At 37.7% G+C, this 26,604-nt stretch overlaps 1 long non-coding RNA gene across 2 annotated transcripts; it reads right to left on the bottom strand.

Annotated features, from left to right (window-relative positions):
- Positions 1-419: 419 nt before the first annotated feature.
- LOC116751908 lies at positions 420-22,668 on the bottom strand. 2 transcript variants are annotated; one of them, XR_004349365.1, is made up of 4 exons: positions 22,554-22,668; positions 20,014-20,050; positions 958-1,045; positions 420-533 (listed from the first exon to the last, which is right to left on the bottom strand). It is a non-coding gene; the product is annotated as an uncharacterized LOC116751908 (long non-coding RNA). The 2 variants fall into 2 exon arrangements; XR_004349364.1 differs by having other exon boundaries at positions 433-533; positions 944-1,045.
- Positions 22,669-26,604: the final 3,936 nt, after the last annotated feature.

The raw sequence follows: 26,604 nt of genomic DNA, 5'->3' as shown, positions 1-26,604 counted from the left end.
CTGTAAAGAAAGAGGCTGATAGATTTGAAAACATAAACATTTCAGAAATTTGAATAATAAAATGCCATTATCAATGTTTACAAAAGACACACTGGCCTCAGCACTAGTCCATTGATCCAATAAGAAGCCTCCACCTTAGAATTTCTTATATTCACTGTTGCCCCTACTAGGAACTCTGTTGCTCAGGTCTCCAGATGTCCTTATTTCTCTCACTTCCTTCAAATTACTACTCAACTGTCACTTTCTCAGTGGGGCCTTTCATGACCACTTTATATAAAATAAATGACACGCCTCCCCAAAAGAAGCAGGTATTCTTATTCCCCCTTACCCTACTTTATTTTGTCCAGAGCATTAGTCCCCATCTGACATACTTTGTATTTAGTTGTTTGTTTATTTCCTGTCTCCATTCCCACTCCAAATAAAAGCATGATCCATGAGGTTAAGGACTTCATTTTGCCACTGCCATATCCCCAGTAACTAGAATGGTTGCTGCTCCATAGTCTGTGCTCAATAGGTTTTCATTAAATGAATTCCTAAAAGAATAAAAGGATTTTAAAATATTGCTACATGCTGCCAGATTACCTTCCCAAAATGTTGCAGCAATCACCACTATATTTAAGAATGACTGTAACTGCTTCCGCATACTTTCACCAACACTAGACATTATCAATCTATTATGTATTTATTTATTTATTATCAAAAGGATAGGTGTAGCTTTTATCAAATGAATAGTCAAACCTAATTTATAGCCAGGAGTATATATTTTTGTTGATAGATTCCTATGTAACACACTATACAGCATGCAAACAGAAACAATGCAGATAAAGTTTCAGAGTTAATATCCTCAATAGTTCATGCTCGTGCCTTTTAAGAATTAAAAGAATTCTTAAATTAAATTAAAGAATTTAAATGCAAATTAAGAATTAAAATGCAAATAAAATACATCTTCAGGGGAACCTGTGGAAGGCAGTAATCCCTCCATTTCAAGAAAGCATCTTTCAGCCAGCACCATCCTTCTGTGAAATAAGCAGTTTCTCTGGCAGGTCTGAAAGAAAGAATGAGAAAAATGAGAGGATCACTCATTATAACTGCCCTCCTGGAATCCTTTCAAGAATATGCTTCCATGACGATAAAGAGAATTCAGAGGCTAAGAGGCACTCTACTAAGATTTACGGGAGGTTTGGAATAGATCCACATGAAAGATAAATACAAATGTGCAAAAGAAAGACGGATGTGGCAGTGGTAAAGACATTCCTCATGTGACATGGAAGACCCCAAGGAACAGTGATTCCGGGGATGCAAACTCAGCCTGTTGAATAGCTCTTGAGAATGACAGTTGTAAAAGAACATCGAGCAATTGGAAGACCTATGGGGAAATTGGCTTAGAATCTGAAACTAGATGGTCTGCATGATAAAGTTTCAAAGGCACAGATTATCTTTAAAATGTCTCTGTTCAAAGATCACTGCCATACCCAATGTAGAAATTACAAAGATGGGCCATTCTTTGGATAGTTCTGACTTAATACAAATAGCATAAACCAAAATTAAAACAACTTTCTGCCATTCTTTTCTTTTTAAGTTATCCTTTCCGCTCATATTTAATAGGATTTTAAAAAGTAAAATAGCTGCCTTTCCAAATTGCAAACTATAGATGTTCTATATAAACACCAAATAGTCAGGCTTACTTCTAATATTGGCCAAATTCCCCATCTGAGAGACAGAACTTAAGCTGGCATTAAAGCAAAAAAATAATAATTAATTAACTACTGCCAGATTACAGAAGACTTGGATCATTTCAATGATGTTGCCAACAGATGGCAAATTCAGAGCAGTGGGAGGTAATGCCAAAATAATTACTTCTCAAGCCAGGATCCAAGCTAAGAGTGTGCTCTCTGAGAAACAATGGTTCTGCTCACTGCTGAGGGAAAAGACATACACACACAAATATTAGGAGAAAAATAATCAAATCTATAGAAATTAAGGCTAAGAACTAAGGTTAAAAATATTCTAGTAGAAGGAAAGGAAAAGGGGAAGGAATATTTTAAATATGCCAATTTAGAATAAAATTATATTAAAATTATTCAATGGTAATAATGCTGACCTTTTTAAAGCAGTATGTATATAGTCCATGTCCTTTTACAAGTATGTCCCCATTCAACCCACAGGAACGCTATGAGCTTGATTTTATTATTACCCACATTTTATAGATAAGGAAACTGAGGGGTAAAGAAGTTAAATAACCTTCCCAAGGTCACAACTTGTAAGTGGTAGAGCCAAGATTCATTGCTAGACATTCTGATTCCAGAGACCCTACCCTGGACAGCACACCACAATGTATCAGGTTAAATGTTGCACGTAAACACCCAAAAGGCAGTTTAACTTTCTGTTTGAAGGCAACCCAGCTCTGTAAGCCTAGTTCACTATGACAGCATTGCTCTGCTCGCATAAAACTCAAAGATTCATTGATTCAAACATTTAATTAGCACTACGTATAACACAAACATCACATCAGGTACTAGAGAGATGACAATTTATTTCCAGCTCAGAAACAGCTTATAGCCCAGCAGGAAATAATACAGATATGTAAACAAAAATAATCATAATGTGATACAGGAAGTAACATCCTATGAGGTACATTTAAAATATAAAAACTTACAGACTTACCAAAATACTATTGCATTTTTAACTCAGGCAGGGAGGGGGAAATGAGAAGAGAGAAAAGGATAAGAAATAATGGCTGAAAGCTTCCCAAACCTGGGGAGAGATTCAGATATTCAAGTTCATGGAGCATATAGGTCATGTTAAAACTTCAATTCAAAATAATCTTCTCCAAGACACAGCATAAGAAAACTGCCTAAAATCAAAGTCAAAAAGAGAGTTTAAAAAGCAGCAAGAAAAATCAAATTTCTTTCATACAAGGAAACCTCCATAAGGTTATTAGCAGATTTCTCAGCAGAGACATTACAGACCAAGAAAGAATGGGAAGATATATTCAAAGTGGTGAAAGAAAAAAAACTGCCATCCCAAGAATACCCAGCGAAGTTATCCTTCAGAAATGAAGATGAGATAAAGAATTTCCTAAGACCTACCTCACAAGAAACACTGAAAGCAATTCTTGAAGATGAAATGAAAGGATACCAACTAGTAACATGAAAACTTATGAAAATAAATAGCACACAAGTGAAGGCAATATATAATCAAATTCAGAATACACTAATACTGTAATATGGTGGTATATTAACCACTTAATGCTAATATAAAGGTTTAAGAACAAAAGTAATAAAAATAGCTATAGTTACAATAACTTATTAATGGATACACAATATAAAAAGATGTAAAGTGTAACATCAAAAATATAACATGTGGAGGGGGAAATGAAACAGTAGAGTTTTCATATGCAATTGAAGTTTAGCTGTTATCAGCTTAAAACAGACTGTTACAACTATAAGATATTTGAAGTAAGCTTCAGGGTAACCACAAAGCAAAATCCTCTAGTAAATACATGCAAGATAGAGAAAGACATTAAAATATACTGCCATGGAAAATAATTAATTTACAAAGGAAGACAGCAAGAGAGGAACAAAGGAATAAAGGAATTACAAAACAGCAAGAAAACGATTAATGAGATGGCAACAGTAAGTACTTACCTATCAATAATTACTTTAAATGTAAATGGCTGAATGGAGACAAAATAAGACCCAACCATATGCTGCCCACAAGAGACTTACTTCAGCTTCAAGGACACACATAAGCTCAAAGTGAAGGGATGGAAAATGTTATCCCAGACAAATGGATACCAAAAGAGAGCAGGGGTAGCTATACTTATAGCAGACAAAATTAATAGACTTCAAGTAAAAAATAGTAACAAGAGACAAAGAAGGTCATTATATAATGATAAAGGGTCAATTCATTAAGATAATATAACAATTGTAAGTATATATGCATCCAACATCAGAGCACTTAAATATATTAAGCAAATATTAACAGATCTGAAGGAGTAATAGACAATAATATAATAATAATAGTAGGTTACTTCAATATCCCACTTCAAAAATGGATAGATTAATCCAGACAGAAAATCAATAAGGAAACATTAAATTTGAACTATACTTTAGACAAAACAGACCCGACAAATATATACAGACATTCCATCCAACAGCAGCAAAATACAGTTTTCTCAAACACACATGGCATATTATCCAGGATAGGTCATATGTTAGGTAACAAAACAAATATCAAAAAATTTATAAACACTGAAATTATACCAAATATATTTTCTGACCACAATGGAATGAAACTAGAAATCAATAACGGAAAAAATGGGAAAATTTATTAAAATGTGGAAATTAAACAAGATGCCACTGAACAACCAATGGGTCACAAGAAATCAAAAGGGAAATCAAAAAATACCTTGAAACGGATAAAAATGAAAAAATATACTAAAACTTATGGGATGCAGCAAAAGCAGTGCTAAAAGGGATGTTTATAGCAATAAATGCCTACATTAAGAAAAAAGAAAGATCTCAAACAACCTAACTTTATACCTTAAGAAACTAGATAAAGAAGAATAAACTAAGCTCAAAGTTAGAAGAAGGGAGGACATAAAAAAAAAGATCAAAACAAAAATAAATGAAATAGAGAATGAAAAACACAGAAATGATCAATGAAACTAAGAAATGATCAATGAAACTAAGAGCTGATTCTTTGAAAAAATAAACAAATTTGACAAACCTTTAGCTAGTCTCACCAAGAAAAAAATGAGTACTCAAACAAGTAAAATTATAAATGAAAAAGGTAACAGTACAACTGATAAAACACAAAGGATCATAAGAGACTACTATGAATGATTATATGCCAACAAATTGGACAACCTAGAAGAAATTAATTAAGTTTTTAGTAACAAACAACCTACTAACCCTGAACCATGAAGAAATAGAAAATCTGACAGGTCAGTAACCAGTAAAGAGATTGAAGCAGTAAACAAAAACCTCCCAACAAGGAATATCCCAGGACCAGATGGTTTCCCCGATAAGTTCTACCAAACATTTAAATAAGAATGAATGCCAATCATTCTCAAACTCTTCCAAAAACTTGAAGATGAGGCAACATTTCCAATCTCAGTTTTTTAGGCTAGCGTTACTTTATACCAAAGACAGATATGGGGCTTCCCTGGTGGCACAGTGGTTGAGGGTCTGCCTGCCGATGCAGGGGACATGGGTTTGTACCCCGGTCTGGGAGGATCCCACATGCCGCGGAGCGGCTGGGCCCGTGGGCCATGGCCGCTGGGCCTGCACGTCCAGAGCCTGTGCTCCACAACGGGAGAGGCAATGACAGTGAGAGGCCCGCGTACTGCAAAAAAAAAAAAAAAGACAGTTATGGATACTACAAGAAAAGAAAACTACAGGCCAATATCCCTAATGAATATAGATGCAAAAATTCTCCAAAAAATACTAGGTAACCAAATTCAACATCACATTATAAGAATTTTAGGACTTCCATGGTGGCACATTGGTTAAGAATCTGCCTGCCAATGCGGGAAACACAGTTTCGAGCCCTGGCCCAGGAAGATCCCACATGATGCAGAGCAACTAAGCCCACACACCACAACTACTGAGCCTGTGCTCTAGAGCCCGTGAGCCACAACTACTGAGCGCATGTGCCACAACTACCGAAGCCCACACACCTAGAGCCCATGTTCCACAAGAAGAGAAGCCACTTCAATGAGAAGCCCGCGCACCACAACAAAGAGTAGCCCCTGCTCTCCGCAACTAGAGAAAAGCCCGCGTGCAGCCACGAAGACCCAATGCAGCCAAAAATAAATTAATTAATAAATTTATTAAAATAAAATAAATAAAAGAATTTTACGCCATGATCAAGTGGGATTTATCCCTGAGATGAAAGGGTGGCTCAACATACAAAAATCAATAAATGTGATACACCACATTAATAAAATGAAAGATTAACATCATATGATCTCAATAGATGCAGAGAAAGCATCTGACAAAATTCATCATTTCATGATAAAAACTCTCAGCAAATTAGGTATAGAAGGAATGTACCTCAACATAATAAAGGTCATTATATGATAAGCCCACAGCTAACATCATACTCGACAGGGAAAGGTTGAAAGCTTTTGCTCTAATATCAGGAGCAAGATAAGGGTGCCTACTCTCACTACTCCTATTCAACATAGTACAGAAAGTCCCAGCCAGAGCAATTAGGCAAGAAAAAGAATAAAAGGCAAAAGGCATCCAAACTGGAGAGGAAGAAATAAATTGTCTTAGTTTGCTAACAACATGATCTTGTATATAGAAAATGCTAAAGAAACTACTAAAAAAACTGTTAGACCTGATAAACAATAAATTCAGTAAAGTTTCAGGATAGAAAATCAACATACAAAAATCAATTGTGTTGGTATATACTAACAATGAACTATCTGAAAAAAAGATAAAGAAAACAATCTCATTTACAACAAAGTCAAAAACAATGAAAACTTAGAAATAAATTTAACCAAGGAAGTGAAAGACCTAGACACTGAAAACTATAATACATTCATGAAGAAATTAAAGAAGCCACAAATAAATGGAGAGAGATCCTGTTTTCATAGGTCAGAACTAACTAATATTGTTAAAATGTCCATACTACCCAAAGCAATCTACAGATTCAGTGCAATTCCTAACAAGTTTCCAATAGCATTTTTCACAGATATGGAAAAAACAACTCTAAAATTGTATGTAACCACAAATGACCCTGTACAGCCAAAGTAATCTTGAGAAAAAACAAAGCTAGAGGCACGATACTTCCTGATTTCAAACTATATTATAAAGCTATAGTAATCAAAACAGTATGATACTGGAATAAAAATAGACACATAGACCAATGGAATAGAATCAAGGGTGCAGATTGAAACCCTTGCACATGTGCTCATATAATTTTTGACAAGGGAGGCAAGAATACTCGATGGGGAAAGAATAGTCTCTTTGATAAATGATGTTGGAAAAAAATGGATAGTCACATGCAAGAGAATGAAACTGGACCCCTATATTACACCATTCACAAAAATGCAATGCATTGAAGACTTAAATGTAAGGTCTGAACTGGTAAAATTCCTGGTAGAAAATATAGCGAAATGCTCCTTGCCATAGGTCTTGGCAATGATATTTTTGGATGTGAAACTAAAAGCACAAGCAACAAAAGCAAAATCACCAAGTGGGATTATATCAAATTAAACAGCTTCTGCACAGCAAAAGAAACAAGCAACAAAATGAAAAGGCAACCTATGGAATGGAGCACATGTATGCAAACCATATATTTGATAAGGGGTTAATATCCAAAATATATAAGGAACTCATACAACTCAATAGCAAAAAAAAAAAGTCTGATTTTAAAATGGGCAGAGGACTTGAATAGACATATTTCCAAAGAAGATATACAAATAGCCAACAGGTACATGAAAAGTTGTTCAACATCATTAATCAACAGGGAATTGCAAAACAAAACCACAATGAGATACTACCTCACACCTGATAAAATGACCATTATCAAAAAGACAAGAAATAGCAACTGTTGGTAAGGATGTAGAGAAAAAGGAGCCCTTGTACACTGTTGGAAGAAATGTAAATTGGTGCAGGCATTATGGAAAACAGTATGGGGGTTCTTGAAAAAATTAAAAATAGAACTACCATATGATCCAGAAATTCCACTCCTGGGTATTTAACTGAAGAAAACAAAAGCACTAATTCAAAAAAATATATGCACCCTCATGTTTACTGCAGCATTTTTTACAATAGCCAAGATATGAAAATAACCTAAGTGTCCATCAATGAATGAACGGATAAAGATGACATGATTATTATATATATACACATATATATGTATGTGTATATGTATACATATATGTATATATACACATATGTACATGTATATACATATATTATACTACACACACACACAATGGAATACTATTCAGCCAGGAAAAAAAGAAAGCTACCAGTTGCAACAACATGGATGGAACTTAAGAGCATTGCGCTAAGTTAAATAAGTCAGACAGAGAAAGACAAATACCATGTGATCTTATTTAATATGTGAAATTTTAAAAAACAACAACTGAGGGCTTCCCTGGTGGCGCAGTGGTTGAGAGTCCGCCTGCCGATGCAGGGGACACGGGTTCGTGCCCCGGTCCGGGAAGATCCCACATGTCGCGGAGCGGCTGGGCCCATGAGCCATGGCCACTGAGCCTGCGCGTCCGGAGCCTGTGCTCCACAACGGGAGAGGCCACAACAGTGAGAGGCCCGCGTACCCGCAAAAAAAAAAAAAAAAAAAAAAAAAAAAAAAACAACTGAACAAACAAAAACTAGTTCATAGATACTTGCCAGAAGTGGGGGGTAGGAGATAGATAAGTGGGCAAAGGGGGTCAAAATAAATGTCATGGAGATGTAATGTACATCATGAGGATTATAGTTAATAATACTGTGTTGCATATTTGAAAGTTGCTGAGAGTAGATCTTAAAATTCTTGATCACAAGAAAACCAATTGTAACTATGTATGGTGATGGTGATGGATGTTAACTAGACTTACTGTGGCGATCATTCTGCCATATATACAAGTATCAAATCATTATGCTTTATACCTGCAACTAATGTTATACGTCAATTATAATTATAATACCTCAATTTTAAAAAAGTATTCAAATATAAAATACAGGCTACGGCAAAAGAAAAGGCAAAAAAATTTTTTTACATAAGCAGTACTCTAGTTGATAACATTTTTTGCCACAGGGGCTTAGATTAACAATTCTAAACAACTATATATGTATATTGGAATTGAACAATGAAGTAAATGGATGGTGGGTGGTGGGAGCAGGTTTTTCACTATTTGAGAGGAAATTATAGACAAGCAAGGGGACAAGACTAGAATGACCCTTGTGGTAATGGATTAGAATGGGAGACATCAGTATAAACTCATGTTTAGCTTAATATAAATATAGATGGAAATGTACAGGAATACTTACAGATATGTGTATATGCACAGGTTTATATACTTACATATACTTCCTTGTTCTGTCAGCTGTGAGGCCTAAGAGAAACAACATGCCAGTAGCAGCTAACACACCTAAAGCCCAAATTTTGATTTCTAATACATGCTCAATAAAAGAACCCAAAACTACCTGGAGAAATGTCTGATTCTAGGACTTGGGAAGTAATTATTCAAGATGAGCATGGACTATCTTGTACAGAGTAATTTTAAAAATAAGCCAAGGGCTTCCCTGGTGGCACAGTGGTTGAGAGTCTGCCTGCCGATGCAGGGGACGCGGGTTCGTGCCCTGGTCCGGGAAGATCCCACATGCCGCGGAGCGGCTGGGCCCGTGAGCCATGGCCGCTGAGCCTGCGCGTCCGGAGCCTGTGCTCCGCAACGGGAGAAGCCACAACGGTGAGAGGCCCACGTACCGCAAAAAAAAAAAGCGCCAAAATTGGTAAGGGTATGTCATAATGGTACAGAAACCAACCGCAAGATCTCCCAAAGGCCAAAGCTGGAACAATTTGAGCAACAAATAATAAAGTTGTATTAGATTATAACCCAAAGTATAAAATACTCATAAATCCATACTAATCTAAATAACTGATTGAATAAATAAACAGAGGGAAAATATAGAAATCTCAATCTGACCTGGAGAATATTCTGCAAAATACATGATCAGTACTCCTCAAACTATCAAGGTCATCAAATACAAGGGAAGTCTAAGAAGCTGTCACAAACAAGAGGAGCCTAAGGAACCATGACGTAATGTGGTATCTTGGATGGGATCCTGGAACAGAAAAAAGACATTAAACGACAAAAACTAAAGAAATCTGAGTAAAATCTGGACTTTAGTTGGTAAGAATGTATCAATGCTGGTCCATCAGTTGGGCTAAATGTATCATACTAATGTATATATTAATAATAGGGGAAACCAAGTATGAGGTATTATGGGAACTCTCTGTACTATCTTCACAACTTTTGTGTAAGTCTAAAACTACTATAAAATGTAAAAGTTTATTAAATATAAACATCTATCATAAGAAATAAAAAGAATTTAAAGAATGTATGAATCAAATTGAATATTTTTATATTTATGAGTTTCTAAAAAGAAAAATAGCATCCTATGAATATGTACCTCCAAGTATTACGTGGCTAAGTACCTTAAAAACTTATACACGGGAAAGATGGACATTTTTCTCAATATGTAAGAATATTACAAGAATAGAGCAACTTTTTAGCAAATTCCAAGAAGCAGGACTTCTGAAAAAAATAAAGGACTCAAGTAAAGAGTTGCAGGACAAACCTGAAGTGGATAGAATTGGTATTATTAAAGAATAAGACTGTCTCCCTGAATGACTCTCGATTCCTAGGAAGGGGCTTGTTCTTATTTTTCTAACCAAAACTTTCAAAAAGATGGGCTTGAAATGAACTGCCAAAGACTGAACGGACAGTGGTCAATTGTCAAATCAACTGAACAAAAGAGGATCGTGGACTCTCAGAGCTGGCAAAATCACCAGGGTCAAACCTTTATTTCTTACATGAGGAGGCTGAGATGCAGAGAGATGAGGTGTCTTGTCCTACAAAATACGTGCAACTGGTGATTCAGGATTCTAGAGCCGAATTCCCTCTATCTCCAGGGCCATGCTTCTCCCAGTGTATAACACCAGTGACAGCGAATGACTGCTACCTGTTACTTCTTATAGCCATTGCTTCCCCAGTACACTCTCATTCTCTCCCCTCTCTTGGGATAGACAAAGGTTTTTCTATCACAATCCACTTACTCATTGAGCATATACAGAGACTCAAATAGTTCTCTACACAGTACCCCATGCATCCTCTACCCAGGATAAAAATTGACACAATTGAAAACAGTAAACTTCTAGTCCATTCCTAAAAGACAAGAAAAGGTACTAATATAAAGCAGCTATGCCCTAAGGTGACAAGTTAATACTGGAACTGGAGTGAACAGCCTCCTACCATAATAAACCCAGAAACTTCATTAAAGTAATGTTTGCTTATTAAACTGGAACCAATTAAAAGTAATCAACAAAAAAAGTGATCTATTTCTTCTACTATATTAATTTAATTTGGATGAGAATAATCTATACCTCGAATTAATCACTTCAATAGGAGTTAGTTAAAACAGGTTTTCCAGCCTATCAATTTTTAAACTAAAATGGAGAAAAACACAAAAGCAGTTCAGTTTAAATAAAAGTACTTTGAAGCTTTGAACTTCAAAATAATCAGATATTGAGCAGACATAGCTATTTTTCCAACATAGATCCTAATTAGTTTTCTTCGGTCTGAGGCTGATATGCATCTAATAAACTTGCAAATTTAGCAATTATCTGCAAAAATCTTTTCCTTTAAATAACTTGAGAGTTGTCCCCTGGGACTAAAAATATAAGCAACAGAGAGAGAAATGTTTAAAAATGACAAATTTGCCTGACTAAAATATACTTAGAAATGTGAAAAATCTGTGCTTAAATAAGTTACCTCAAAATTGCATCACATGACCATGAATTTCAAACTTATTAAACTTTCAAAATCTCAAAGGTGTAAGGAAAATGTCAGCAGTTCCTGGCAAGGAAGAGTAAACTTTATACTATGATAATGCTTTACAGACAGCAAAGTCTGAATTTCAGAGCAGAAAGAAATCTCAGCAACCACCTAAATGAAATTCTTGTTTCACATTTGTTTATTATACTTACAGTCTGAGTTAACTCCCAGAAGGGACAAGGGTAGTTGGGATTAAAACCCCAGGGTACTGCCTGCTCACTCAGTGCTTGCCACCTCTTCCCATCATAACGTGCAGCCCTCTCAGTTTCCTCTCTTCAGAGCTGGGTGGCTGCCAGGCTTATATAACAAAGAAACCTGCACTCCCCCATCCTCATCTGTTTTCTTGGCTCCTCTTCACCCTAAAAGTCAAGACTATTTACTTTGGGATCTTTATTTCCTCATAGAGCACAAGACCTGACTGTTTGCTTTCTAGCTTAAAGCAATAGGTCTAAAATATAATACAACCTTTATTCTTTTCCTTCTAAAATAGGGTGACAGTAAGTAAAATATATCTTTCAGATCCAGGACGAGCAAAAGAGAAGTTATTAAAGTATATGCCAATTAAAGAATAATCATACTAAGTGGAGCTCCCCTCAGTGACTCAACATAGTTGGTTGTTTTTTTTTTGTTTGTTTGTTTGTTTGCGGTACGCGAGCCTCTCCGCTCCGCGGCATGTGGGATCCTCCCGGACCGGGGCAAGAACCCGTGTCCCCTGCATCAGCAGGCGGACTCTCAACCACTGCGCCACCAGGGAAGCCCAACATAGTTGATTTTGTGGCAAAGAAGCAGGCTGTGGAGTCAGACTTCCAGAGACCTTAAAACCTGCTTCTCCCACTGATTAACTGTGTGACTTTAAGCTCAATGCTCTTCTTACCACATCCTCACCAGTTTTATATTTTTTAAAAAAAAAGGAAAGAAAATATCAATATACATATATTTATATATCTGAAATTATAAAAATATGTAATTATATATAAATTATATATATAAGTCCCTGGATTACTGCCTCAATGCCTCTTTTTAAAATGTTAAATAACACATTATTTCATCACTTTTTATCTTTCAGGGGTTATCTCTGCTATACTAAATATGTGTCAGTCAGCCTATTATGTAATCCAGGGGCTACTTACACAAGTTCCTTAAAATTTCCAAGTCTTAGGTTTCCTCATGTATAATCCTTAAAGAATAAAAGGAGACAACAACTATTCTGCTATGAGTTAAATGTAGAGATTTAGCAGACTTTTCACCCTCTTCTAGCCTTCTCCCTTTATAACAGAGGCTAGAATCTTAGGAACTACATTTCTCAGACTCCTTTGCCAATGTGATTCTAGATATAGTTTAGTTTCTAAAATTCGGGTGAGTTTTGGAAGACAGAAAGCTACAGTACATTACTCTTCCTTTGGTAGTAGCAGGTAATCATGTGACCTCTGGCATACATAATGCTTCACAGGGGCCTCTGGATATTTCCCACCCCCATCCCCGCCCACACCTCAGCATTACCTATCTTCATGCTACAGGTTGTCTTTTCCTAACATGGCAAAAGCAGCAACCTCTTGATCCTCTAAAAATCTAGAGCCAACAGAAAGTCAGTGACTTTTCCTGACCTTCGCTCTTCAAGCCCATCCAATAATTTTGTAATCAACTAATCACCTGTATTAAATTCCTCTCTTCACAAAATACTTAGAATAATGTCTGTTTTCCTGACTGATAAACCTATAAAGTATTCATCACAGTGCAGTGCCTAGCACACAGTAGGCACTCAATAAAGATAACTTGTAACGGTAGTAGTAGTAATAGCCACAGCAGGAGGAGGAGTAGAGGCAGTAAACTAAATACCCACATTTTCAAACAAAACAAGGATAAAGTACCATGCAAATTAGGGGAAGTTCTGGATTATGGAAATCATAAGAGAAATGCTACCTTAGTTTTTAGAATTTGATGCAATAATTCAATTCAGCTGTCATGCTATTTTGTTGAACAATATATGAATTCGTAAGTATTGTTTGTGTATTTTATATCCTTGTGATTTGGAGGAATGATCTCTAGACGAGAAACCAGGAAATCTGGATTCAAATCTCACTCAGCCAATTTTAAAACTGTGATCTTGTAGAAGTCAGCTTTTGGTGCTTCAGTTTTCAAATCCACAAAACGAAGTAGCCGAACCAAATGCTCAGTGAGGGCCTATGTTCTGCTTTTTTAACTAAGTATGTGAAGGGCTTTAAGGTCCTTGAAGACTATTGCCCAAAGTCATTTAAATATTCCCCTGAAATCAAATGTATGTGATTAATTTTCCTAAGAAAGAAAGCATTTGCATATCAAAAGGTATTTTTCATTTTAACATAGCCTAGCTCCTGTCCCAATTATCACCAAATTTTTATTAATAAAGTAATGCTGTCTCATTTCAACCAATTTACTGTGGAGAGAAAAGAGACAGACCTGAAAAGTATCCATTCATTCCAGCTCCATCTCAGACAGCAATTATACACTGGTCTTTTCAATCATCAAATCCAAACAAACAAGTAGCTCCTAGTTTAAAAAAAAAAAGGAAAAAGTAGAGGAGAGAGAGATGCAGAGAAAGAAAGACAGAGACAGAGACAGAAACACAGATGAAGACACAAGAGAGAATATGGAAACATTTTGAAAAGTACAAAGCACTCAATAAATGTAAATATAGGCAGCTTCAACCACCCACTGGAGAATTAATTAACCAATCAATGAATTCTACTTCTTTATGTTGCTTGAAAGTTTAAATTACCTAAGGCAGTCCAGCAGACAGTGGTGAGAGCATGAGCTTTGAGTCCAAGCAGACACAACTGAATGTCAGATTCAGTAATCACCAGCTGTTTTAACTGTAAACAATTTGACCTCCATGTGCCTCCGTTTCTCATTAGTAACATGCGAATAACACTAATATCATAGGATTGTTGTGTGGATTAACTGACAAAATACATATCTACACATGCATGTCTACACATGCACTTATCAAGGTATTTAGTATAGAGTAAATGCTCCATACCTGCTAGTTATTGGTAGAAATTGCCCCTCCCACCTGAGTTGTTCCACTTCATGAACTATCCTTAGCTAACACATTGGTGCCTTTTGCAGCAATGTCATTCTTCTAAGCCCAGCTCTGTAGGGCTAAACTGATTTCAGCCTACCCCATTTGAGACATGTGAAGATATGCTGAAAGGAAAAACCAGAACAAATCAGAAAGTAAATTAAACTTACTAAGTTGACGCTGAAGTTGAATTATAAAGGAAAAGTATGACCTTCTTAAGTGATTAGGAATACTCTATTCAGTCACAACTCAATCTTTTAATCTGCTTTTATTTTCAGCAGATGCTTACCCATTCAGTCCTAATTAAATTATAAAAATGTGCCCCTGAAAAGACCAACACATGTGCTGGCACTTCCACATGAGCATAACTGATCAGATAACCTTCAGTGACAGAGGATTTTGCAAAATCTAAAAGAAAGAGGGAAAAGATGCAAATCCAACGGGCCTCAGAAAAATATTTCTCAATATACTAATAAACTGGTGTCTTATCAGGCAGTTATTCTCAAAGTGTGGTCCATGGCCCTTTATGGGCTGTCACACACTTTACAGTGGGCCATGAACTTCTCCAATTCAGTGGCAATATCATTAACAAATATTCCTTAGATGTAATATGTGCTATTAACTATTCTAGATGCTGAGGATACAGCAGTAAATAATATAGAACAAGCCCTTGCTCTCCTGGGCTTACTTTCTAGTGTCCAGAGACAGACACATAAAAATTAATAAGTAATATATATTCTGTGTCAGACGATGATAAGTGCTTTGGAGAATAATAAACAGTGAAGGTGCATAGAATTGCCATGGTGGGGAGCAAGTTTCAATTTTAAATAGAATAGTCAGGGAAAGGCTCACCAAGATGATAACATTTGAGTAAAGATCTCAGTGAGGTGAGTTGTAAGCCATTTGCATATTTGGGGAAAGAGAATTCCAGTCAGAGGGAAGAAAAAGGCAAAGACCCTGGGGTGAGGAAGTATAAGGAAGTCAGTGTGGCCAATCTTTTATCTAACTCCTTTTTTCACTCAATGCAGTAAGTGCACCATGGAATATTTTGACTTTCCCAAAACAACCTCCCCCAAATCAGGAAAGTCCTCTGAGGCACTGCTGCAAGTTGAGCCCTGTACAGCGGAGACCTGGGCAAATTACTCAGAACAACATGATACAATTAAAAAAGAAGCATGTCCAATGAAGATTCATTTTGTGCTGGTATATGCTTCAAGGCACTTCCCTAACTTTATCTCATAAGAACTCCAAGGACTGAGCCACCATCTCCCTCCAGAGCCACCCTGATTTCTATATTTGGGTGACTTTCCTACACAGTTTGCCATGGACTGAGATACAGTTTTAAGACTTCTTCCCTTCCTTTCCCTGCCCCTTCTTTAGACAGATTCTTTAAAGGTTTTCCCTGTGATTTTACCAATAACAACTCTTGGAAAAGCAAGGGGAATTAATAGCATAATAAACACAGGGATCCTACCAAGTTATAAGACAGGACACGGGGAGGGGGAAGGGTAAACTGGGACGAAGTGAGAGAGTGGCATGGACATATATACACTACCAAATGTAAAACAGATAGCTAGTGGGAAGCAGCACACAGGGAGATCAGCTCGGTGCTTTGTGACCACCTAGAGGGGTGGGATAGGGAGGGTGTGAGGGAGACTCAAGAGGGAGGAGATATGGGGATATATGTATATGTACAGCTGATTCACTTTGTTATAAAGCAGAAACTAACACACCATTGTAAAGCAATTTTACTCCAATAAAGATGTTAAAAAAAAAAAGAAGCATGCCCAAATGAATATCATATCACAGTCTCTTAACTCTGGAAAATACAAGCCCTGTGAATAAAAACTAAAGAATAGCAACCATGTAATAATGGCACTCATTCAATAGTCAGCAAATATTTGGTAAGCATGAATTATGTTTCAGATATTATTCTTTATATTATTATTAGGAATACAAATAAGTACACCATTTCCTCTCATCCTGGGCTTGGACAGATAAAAGGGACACATTCACAGAATCATGTGATAAAACAATTCATGCACATGGACTCAACTTTCCATCCCACCAAGTGCCATCAGGAACATTCTGAAGACAATTTCCTTTGGAGTCTCACATTATAGCCACGGTAATCTCCATTTACAGACAATCCTGGGATTACCAACTTAACATTATTCACAAGTACTGGATAGCATAGGTTCTAAAAATAGATGTAAACAGATTAGATTCTGTGTTCCTAGTAGAGATAAATTTCACATAAAACAAAGCAAGAAATAAAAAGGTACTCTGGAGAATAAAATTTCCACTTACCCTTGGGCTGGACAACCCTTTGGTATTTTATGGATGCAGAAAATAGCACAGACAATTCCCCCTTGTCTTCTATTCCCATGGTGAACATTTGCTGCATTTGTCTTTCCACAGTCCATTCTCCCCTTCTCTTAAAGAATCATTTCCTTTTCCACTCTGAGTCTGTTACTTTGATTATGACTCACAACTCCAGTGGTAAGCAAGTGATTGAGATTGAAACAGAGTATTTCCCGTGCCCTTGCAGGGCCAGCTTTACAGGCATGTGAGCTGTGAAGGTGTACAGGGCCCTGCACTTATAAGGGCCTCACACTGGGTTTAATGCTCTTCAGTCTCTGTTTCAAAGTGCTAATAATTTTCTCTTTGAATTTGTGTTTTGTAAATAAAGCCCAATGAGACAATAGAATATACATGTGCGCAGAGAAAATACATACAATATGCACCATTCCTGGTCACTCCATTCACATATAAAATTTGTATATCACATTCTGGAGGCCCCATGAATACAACATTCCAGTCTGTAGAGTTATGAAGATTCAAAGCAAACACTAAGAATTTTTACCTAAAACTGAGTAATTGAGGCCCCTGAAAACCACACTTTCCACGTGAATCAGGTTTGCTTCAATGGAGAAAAAAGCAATAGCATTCTAAGAAACACAAATGACCAGAAAACCCAATTGTATTCATTTTTTACTGTTACTTTCCTGTATTAGGCAACCACTTATGCTGAAAATAATGACACAGAAGAAAAGAGAACTATGGGGTAACTCATAGTTCCTTTTCCTTTTGGTCCTTCCTTACTCAACAGTAATCTGAGAGATGGAGAGTGTTGATAAAATGAGCACATAACATGAAGTGAAGTTAGTTTGATGAAGCATCTCCACTGCTTTGGTAAGAACAAAATTCATGTGCATGGGTAGGCTATGAAACTTATACAATGTTATAAACCAATGTTACCTCGATTTTTTTTGGGGGGGGTTCTTTTTTTGTGGTACGCGAGCCTCTCACTGTTGTGGCCTCTCCCGTTGTGGAGCACAGGCTCCAGACGCGCAGGCCCAGAGGCCAAGGCTCACGGGCCCAGCCGCTCCGCGGCATGTGGGATCTTCCCGGACCGGGTCACGAACCCAAGTCCCCTGCATCGCCAGGCGGACTCTCAACCACTGCGCCACCAGGGAAGCCTGATTTTTTTTTTTTAAGTTGCATTATATACTCCTACTTATGTCACTTAAGATGAAATGGAATTAAGGTGTTCCACATCCTACCTGATCAAGATCCTCCCTCACCTTTACTCACAGGTTCCATCAGACAATGCTTCAAAGAGACAAACTCTACCAACCTCTGGTCTGAGTCTCTCAAGTCACAGGTATTCATCTCTGTGGTACAACAGGGAATATACACTTGGTCTTTGTCCCAGATTCCTGGCACAAAGCTCCTAGAAGCCTTAGGATCTCCAGAGTGGTGTGTCTTTTGTGTGCTAGTGACATGACTCGTGCTGAGGGCCCCTAGACACCTTCAGGATGGGTGCTGATCACCAGAAAGACCAATCATGATTAGAAGGTTGGAATTTCCATACCTTTCCCATCTCTGGGATAGGGAGAAAGGCTAGAATTTGAGCTAATCACCAATGGCCAACGATTTAATCAATCATGTCTGTGTCAAGAGACTTCTGTAAAGTCCTTAAACTACAGGTTTCAGAGAGCTTCTTGGTTGGGGAATGCATCCAGTGCCGGGACAGTGGTGGTGCACCCCAATTCTACAGGGAAGAAGCTCCTGTACTCAGGACCCTTCCAGACCTCACTCTGTACACCTGTTCATGTGGATTGCTGTGGATTGTTTTGATAGGATTTCAAATCCACTTGTTTATGACAAAAATGAAGTTGTTTTTAAGAGTAAAGTTGTTTTTAAGAATGAAGTGTTTGTCTTGATATAAAAGTAAAATTGTGTGTCGGGATGTCATTATCCACATCTGTGGTTTCCAGTAAGCACTCAGAAGCTCAACTCCTGAGGGGCCCTGCTGGGGCCTTATTAGTAAGAACATAGGGAGAAGCAACTATGGGGAGGAACATTTAGACTGTAAATACCAAAAGTTTATGAGCACTAACCGAGATCATTCATCTAGGCAAGGTTAACCTTTGATGGTCTAAATTAGCTCTCCGAAGACCGTGGGGCACCAGCTCCCGCTGGAGTAAAGGCGACTCTTTTACTGGCAGTGCGGTAGCTGCAAGAAGAGAATCATCTTGCCCACCAGCATCAAGGCCATTGTTCCCTAGCAACGTGCTCTAGCAACCGGGGACCTTTGTTTCGCTGGCAGCTGGATGTCAGCTCACGGTTGGTTAAGCCCACTCTCCCAAGAAGCAATTTGTAGAAACGGTTCACCTCAACTAAATCTGAACTTTATTTCTTTCATCTCCGCTTGTCTGGAACAATACTGTGATTAATCTGTCATTGGTTTGGAGTATGCTACATCTTTACTGGCTTATTAAGAGACATTATCCTGTAGGCTGTTGGCTTGTGAAATTATTACAATTTCCACAGTAAACCTGTGTTAAATAAACTATTGGCAAAAACAATCTCAGTCTCTGAGTATAATTTTCCTTGAAACAAAACATGACTGATCCTTTTAATATAGTAAACCAGTGATAATAAATGGAGGTCTTCCTGAGTTCTGTGATCCATTCTAGCAAATTACTGAACATGAGGAGGGGTTCATGGGGACCCTCAACTCATAGTCAGTTGGACAGAAGGATGGGAGGCCCAGAACTTGCAATGGACATGTGAAATAAGAGGGAGTCTTGTAGCACTGAGCCTTTAACCTCTGGGGTCTGTGTTAACATAAGGTAGTTAGTGTCAGAATTGAATTGAATTGTAAGACACTCAGTTGGTGTCTGGAAAGTTGGAGAATTGGTTGGTGTGGGGAAAAAACCCTGAAACATTTGGTGTCACAAATGTTGTGATTAGGAACAGATCAAAATCTTTTAGGCAAAATCAGCACTTGGATATAGAAAGTCTCATATTGTATTCCAAACCGTTTTGTATTCAATAAACAATAAATTCAATGAAGTCAAAGACATACCATTTAATTTTCTTCCATCTTTCCCTCTCTTCTACTCCTAGAACACAGAAAGCATCCAATAAACACTAGCTGAAAGATTTAAACTAAGATTTAGTTATTATCAAAGTCTATTCCTTAAATATTTCTTCCACAGTTGTTGTTTAGATACTGTAATGTAAATGGCACCCACTGAAGGACAGAATACAACATGAACAGTGCCTCTGGAGTTTTGCAATGCACTGGCCCTGTCTTAGCTTGAGTGTCTCCATAAACAATGATATGGGTGCAAGTAGTGTATTTAGAAGGTGATACCAGGAAGCACTTTGAAGGAACAGAAAAACGAGAGAGGGAAGGGAGGAAAAGTTAATACAGGGTTCACAAATAAGCAAGTTACTACTGTAGACAATTGGATATCAATCCTGCTAAAGACCCTCTGAGAGTCTCTGTGGAACACACACTAAGATTCCCATTCCTCACTGGGTTGAAAGTCACTCCAGGATATTAACTCTCTAGCACTTCTGGCCTTCCCCTTGGTTGCCATACTCCTGCAGCCAGAGAAAGTCCTTGGGCAAAGAAGCACAGAAGGCTCTGGGCATATAAGGGATCTATGTGCAGTTGTCCTAGGGTATACTGAGGTGACACAACTGACAGAATCTACTACAGATCCCAATATGGGTCCATGACATGCTGTTAGAGTGCCAATACTTATCTACTATGTGTCTGCTATGTGCTAGGCACTGTTCTAAATGTAAAAGATACAAAGTTGAAAATAAAAGATTAAAATCTCTCCCATTTTGAAACTTGTAGACTAGTGTAGTTAAAGGATATTAACTAAAATATTATATTGGCTTGGCCAAAAAGTTCGTTCAGTTAATGAATACATTGTTCAATAAAGTTCTTGCTGAAAATGAAAAATGTGTCTTTTATTTTTACTTAAAACTGAACGAACTTTTTGGCCAACCCAATACAACTATATGGAGCATGTTTCAAGAAGTTCAGGAAGAAGAAATGGATATAAATGATGATTTGGTCTTATCTGGGAGATTGGTAATAAGCTTCATAGAAAAAGTGAGGTTGAGATGAGGAATGAAAGATAAATGAGAATGTACTAAGAAATACTTTCAATGAATTAAAAAAAGGAAATAGAGGTGAAGTGTAGAGATAAAATGAGAAAACCAGCAGGAGGTAAGTCTGAAAAGGCAAGCAGGGGCTGGGTCACTCTGGGCCTTAAAGGCCGTATTATAACCTGTAGTCCTTAAAATAAGATTGATGTTGCTCAAGGGTACAAATTTGTAACCAGTAGTAAATAAGCCATGGAGACCTAATACACAGTGTAATAAATATAGACAATTATTATACTATAATTATATAATGTTAGAAATATCACAATGGCAATCATATTACAATATATATACATGTATCAAAGTAGCACATTGTATGCCTTAAATTTACACGTTATATGTTGAATTTATTCAATAAATAAATAAGATCAATAAAAATCCATTGAAAGGTTTTAAGAAAGGAGTATCTGCGGCAAGAAAACTTTGTGTGTTTTGAAAAGACTACTATGCCTATCTTGCAGAGATTAGTTTAGAAAAGTGCAGAGTAGGTATAAGAAGTACCCTTGAGGCCATGTATAGCACACTGGAGCAAAAATGGTAGCTTGCACTAGACACAGAGTTAAAAAATAGATGAACTGATTTAAATTGGCAGGATTTGATGATGACTACGGGAGAGGGAGTATCCATTTAGATACTGCCCCTTCCACTTCTGGACCATAGAACATGTTAAAAAACAAACAAACTATACATATATATATATATATATATATATATAGAGAGAGAGAGAGAGAGAGAGAGAGAGTTATATAGAGTTATATTTGGATACATTTTAGATAAATATTAGAGAAGGAGCAAATATAGATAAGGGAAGATTATTTCACTTTGGACATGCATTTGAGACATTCAAGTGGAGCTGCTCAGTAAACATTTGGAAAAGGAAACCAATAGCTCACAGAAGGGAATAGTCACATATATTTGTTATCTGAGGCCCTGGCCATACTTGGGATTGCCTGGGGAGAGAAGTTAGTGTTAGAAGATACCCATGAGGAACTTGATTTTCCATATATTAAACCTAATGTGTAACTTCAAAACAATTTCTCCTTTGAAAGTTTATGTCAATATTCATGTTATTTTGATATAAATAAATTGTCAAGACAGTAGCTTTTGGTGTTGCTTTTTTGCTTTGTTTTGTATTTTACATTGCCTTGATTTCTCAATCTCTTAGAGATAATTTTGTTTTTCTCTCAGACGTTAATTTCAATCCAGACACAAACACGCAAGTGGGTCTCACATTTTAAAAGCCTGTGATAAAGCTTAACACACCTTGAACTATTATAAATAAGAAAACTATTCAACAGTGTTCTGAAATAGCTCTCTTTACCCTCTAAATTTTCTAAAATGCAGAGTTAATTACTTAGTGGGACATAATGGCAAATAAAATTAAATGGAAAGAAGGCACAGAGCTGTCAATAGAATCCCAGAAATAAGACAACTGCTTACTTGTAGGTTGATGAAGCAAAGCGAAAAAACACCTCTTTCTGGGCTTCCCTGGTGGCGTAGTGGTTGAGAGTCCGCCTGCCGATGCAGGAGACAGGGGTTCGTGCCCCGGTCCAGGAAGATCCCACATGTCATGCCATGGCCGCGGAGCCTGCACGTCTGGAACCTGTGCTCCACAGCGGGAGAGGCCACAACAGTGAGAGGCCTGCGTACCGAAAAAAAAAAAAAAAAAACCTCTTTCTAATTTTTTCAACAGAAACAGAACATACACATCAAATGAATAGTTTTTATCTTACATCTAACAATGCCATAAATATACAAAAAAGCATTTGATCTTTGGGATCTTGTAACCATACACCAACCAGAAAAACAGTAGCTAAATGATATTTACAGCACTGGAAACAAAGCCATATAAACTGGAACTTCAGGTAATTCTACTTATTTTAAAACTCACTTCAGTTTAGATTTTCCCCAAATGTTTGTTTAAGCCCCACACACTAAAGGGAGAAAATAAATATATCCCCAAATCATAAACAGTTAATAGCAGTTCTGGCATCTGGATCACGGTGTATCTTAGACCAGGACTCTCTTCCTCAAACCACACTTTTCATTTTTACCTCCCGTGAGTTCCTCTATTAAAATGAGTCTCTTCTCTATCATGTAGATTAATCCAAGGGTCATTATTCTAAATAAGCAAGAGAAGTGAAAGATGAAGCTTACATTTTAATATTACTGAGTCATCACCACCTGCCCATCAATGGATTGAAAAAGGAAACTAAGAAAAAATGGGCTCCCAGAGTTACATCCAAGGGTGAATCTCTTCGATAGGCGATATCAGCCTTTAGTTATTCAGGGTAACTTGACTTCAACCAAGAGTGGGTGGCGAACTGCCCAGTTGTGAGTACCATTAACTGGCTCTTCCCCCTGCTTCTGGGACTATACCCATGAAATGTCAAGAATCAGACTCCCTAAATTTTAGATTTTGGAAATACTACTAGACATGAATGAGGAAAATACAGTTTTTAAAATCCGACATATAAGTAAAATTAGATGTACAAATGGACTTGCCTCCAGGAAACCAAAACTTTGCAGGAAATGGTTCCTATATGTGATCAGATTCTGTTTGTTAGTTTCTCAAACATTGAAACAAATGTAGAGGTGCCCCAAATTATAAACCATAGCTTCTACCTCTCCTCTGACTTCCAGGTTCATACCCACTCCACGTTGACTCTTCCACTAGGCTATTCCGCAGAATGCTCTAAAATGTGATTATGGATTGCTACTTTCTCCCTCCAAAGCTGTCCACCCTTTAGGTTTCCCTATGACATTAAACTGTGTTCAAACTACCCAGCTGCTTAAGTCAGAAACATAAGAGTCATCCTACTCCTTTACATCTCACATAGAATTTACCAGCAAATCCTATTGCTATCATATCTAAAATATGAACGGAATCCATATGGTAGTCTCCAACTCTGCTACCACTAGCACTGTCAAAATCACCATCAATCCTCTTCTGCATAATTACCTTAGCCCCCTGTCTAATCTCCCTGTGTCTAAATTCATCCCATACCCAAATTAATAGGAGCCATAGGGCTTCCCTGGTGGCGCAGTGGTTGAGAGTCTGTCTGCCGATGCAGAGGACACGGGTTCGTGCCCCGGTCCGGGAGGATCCCACATGCCGCAGAGTGGCTGGGCCCATAAGCCATGGCCACTGGGTCTGCACGTCCGGAGCCTGTGCTCCGCAATGGGAGAGACCACAGCAGTGAGAGGCCCACGTACCGTAAAAAAAAAAAAAAGTAGCCATAGCAATATTAGGAAAACATAAACATGATCATGTCATTTACCTGATTAAAACCTTTCACTAGCTTCCAGATGAACTTCAAATTAAACCCAAACCCCTTTTCATGGTCAAAGGTGAATCCCTGCAGGCTGAGCTCTGCCTGCTTCTCCCACCTACCCCACATCATCTCTCACCATGTACTCACTGTCATGTACTCACTGTCACCCAGTCACAGGGCCATGTCAGGAGCTGGTCAAATACGCTGAGGTCTTTCCCACTTTGGGGTTTTTGCACGTGCTGTTCCTTTCACTTGGAATTTTATTCTTTCTGCTTATCCTTTTTTGTTCCTTTTCATATTCTGGACTCAGCATAAATGACATCTTCGCAAAGAGTCCTTCCAGAGTCACTCAACTGGAAGAGAAACATCTTCTCCCCTCACCCTTATTCCCTACTCAGCAGCCAGTCTTTGCTTTCTTCACAGTACTTGGGGCAACAGGTATTTAGATGTTGATTGCCTTGTTTACTAGCTTATTTCTCATTTTCCCCATAACATTGTGAGCTCTGTGAGGGCTGGGCTTTGTTTTACTCACTAATTTACACCTAGCATGTCGAACATTGTAGATATATATTTGCTGAAAGAATGAATGATGCAGTGAAGTGATAAATGCTCCTCCTTGGAGAATCATGAATGCATCTTCAAACATCAGCCTGGCTGATTTTTGAAGGAAATCATCAAGAGGATGTGACCTCCAGTTGACCCTTGATCTGGACTCAGGGAATTGGAGGCTCCTCACGCCGTCCTGTGTCCTTGGAATGTATGTTTTGCCCACTCTTCCCAAGTAGGAACTGTTTTCAAGGACACAGCCTTATGAGAGTAATGTGTTGTTGAGACCATCTGGACGATATACATGAATGAATCCCGTTAGGGCTTCTACATAAACTTACGATTCTGGTGGGTGGGTGTGAAGGTCTCATTTTGCAGCGGCCCAAGACAAGCTTTCTATGTTAAGTTCCCTTGCTCAGTGAAACTGCCACCTACCAATCTGGAGTGGTCTGCCTCTTTCTCTGATCTCTCCTTGCCCTCCATGTATGGGGGCCAGTTTGCAAATCACCACTAATAATCTACTGAATTCAGAACCTACTAACAGTAAATAAAGCAAAAACTGAAACCACAATCTGGCAGTTTTTTTCTGCAAAAGGATGCTATTTCCTCTCTCATTTGAAATATGCTAACCATAGAGTATTCCATTGATGTCTCCAATTTCACAAGTCTTCAAAGATCTTGGATTTTATTTTTAACCTTTTTCCCATTTTCAACTGAGTGTTTGTTTCAGTCAGCATTAATGGGTATGCCATGCTGATTTCAGAGAAGTGGAATGAAAATTTAAGACTTTTATTTCCAAAAACTCAATTATTTTGGATGTTATGAGAAGCTAAAGGCTCAAACATTTCTAATCTTTTTTTTAAATAAATTTATTTATTTTATTTATTTATTTTGGGCTACATTGGGTCTTTGTTGCTGTGCGCAGGCTTTCTCTAGTTGCGGTGAGTGGGGGGCTACTCTTCGTTGTGGTGCACGGGCTTTTCATTGCAGTGGCTTCTCTTGTTGCGGAGCACGGGCTCTAGGTGTGCAGGTTTCAGTAGTTGTGGCACCCAGGCTCAGCAGTGTGGCTCACGGGCTCCAGAGTGCAGACTCAGTAGTTGTAGCGCACGGGCTTAGTTGCTCTGCAGCACGTGGGATCTTCCCGGACCAGAGCTTGAACCCATGTCTCCTGCACTGGCAGGCGGATTCTTAACCACTGAGCCACCAGGGAAGCCCTCAAACATTTCTAATCTTAATAAGCAGTTCCCAAAAGAACTTTTTAATAAAAGCAGTTGTTCTAAGAAGTGATGGTGTGTATACAAAAACACATACACACATACCTATATACATACATAAGACATGCATTTATACATATACACACAGGTATTTATATAGTCAAAGAAATATAGTAAATACTGAGTTAGACAAGGCTAAATAGGCCTTATAATTGTCAATTTCTCAGAGCCTTTATTAACATGCACATATGATTATGAATTTCCAAATTGGAATAAAGTACTCAGCATTTCCAATTTTATTTGACCCTCAAGTCCTTGTCATCTGCTATCATCTTGTAGAAGCATTGTTCTACAGAGCATAGTATAGAAAATGCTTTTCTAGAGAGAGTAATTAAAATTCTAATTCAAGAATTTTAAAATTGTTGGGACTTCCCTGGTAGTGCAGTTGTTAAGAAT

Source organism: Phocoena sinus, chromosome 3 (genome assembly GCF_008692025.1).
Source record: "Phocoena sinus isolate mPhoSin1 chromosome 3, mPhoSin1.pri, whole genome shotgun sequence".
In the NCBI taxonomy this organism is placed as follows: domain Eukaryota; kingdom Metazoa; phylum Chordata; class Mammalia; order Artiodactyla; family Phocoenidae; genus Phocoena; species Phocoena sinus.
The sequence above is the reverse complement of the archived record's forward strand: the minus strand, read 5'-3'. Positions and strand labels throughout refer to the sequence as shown.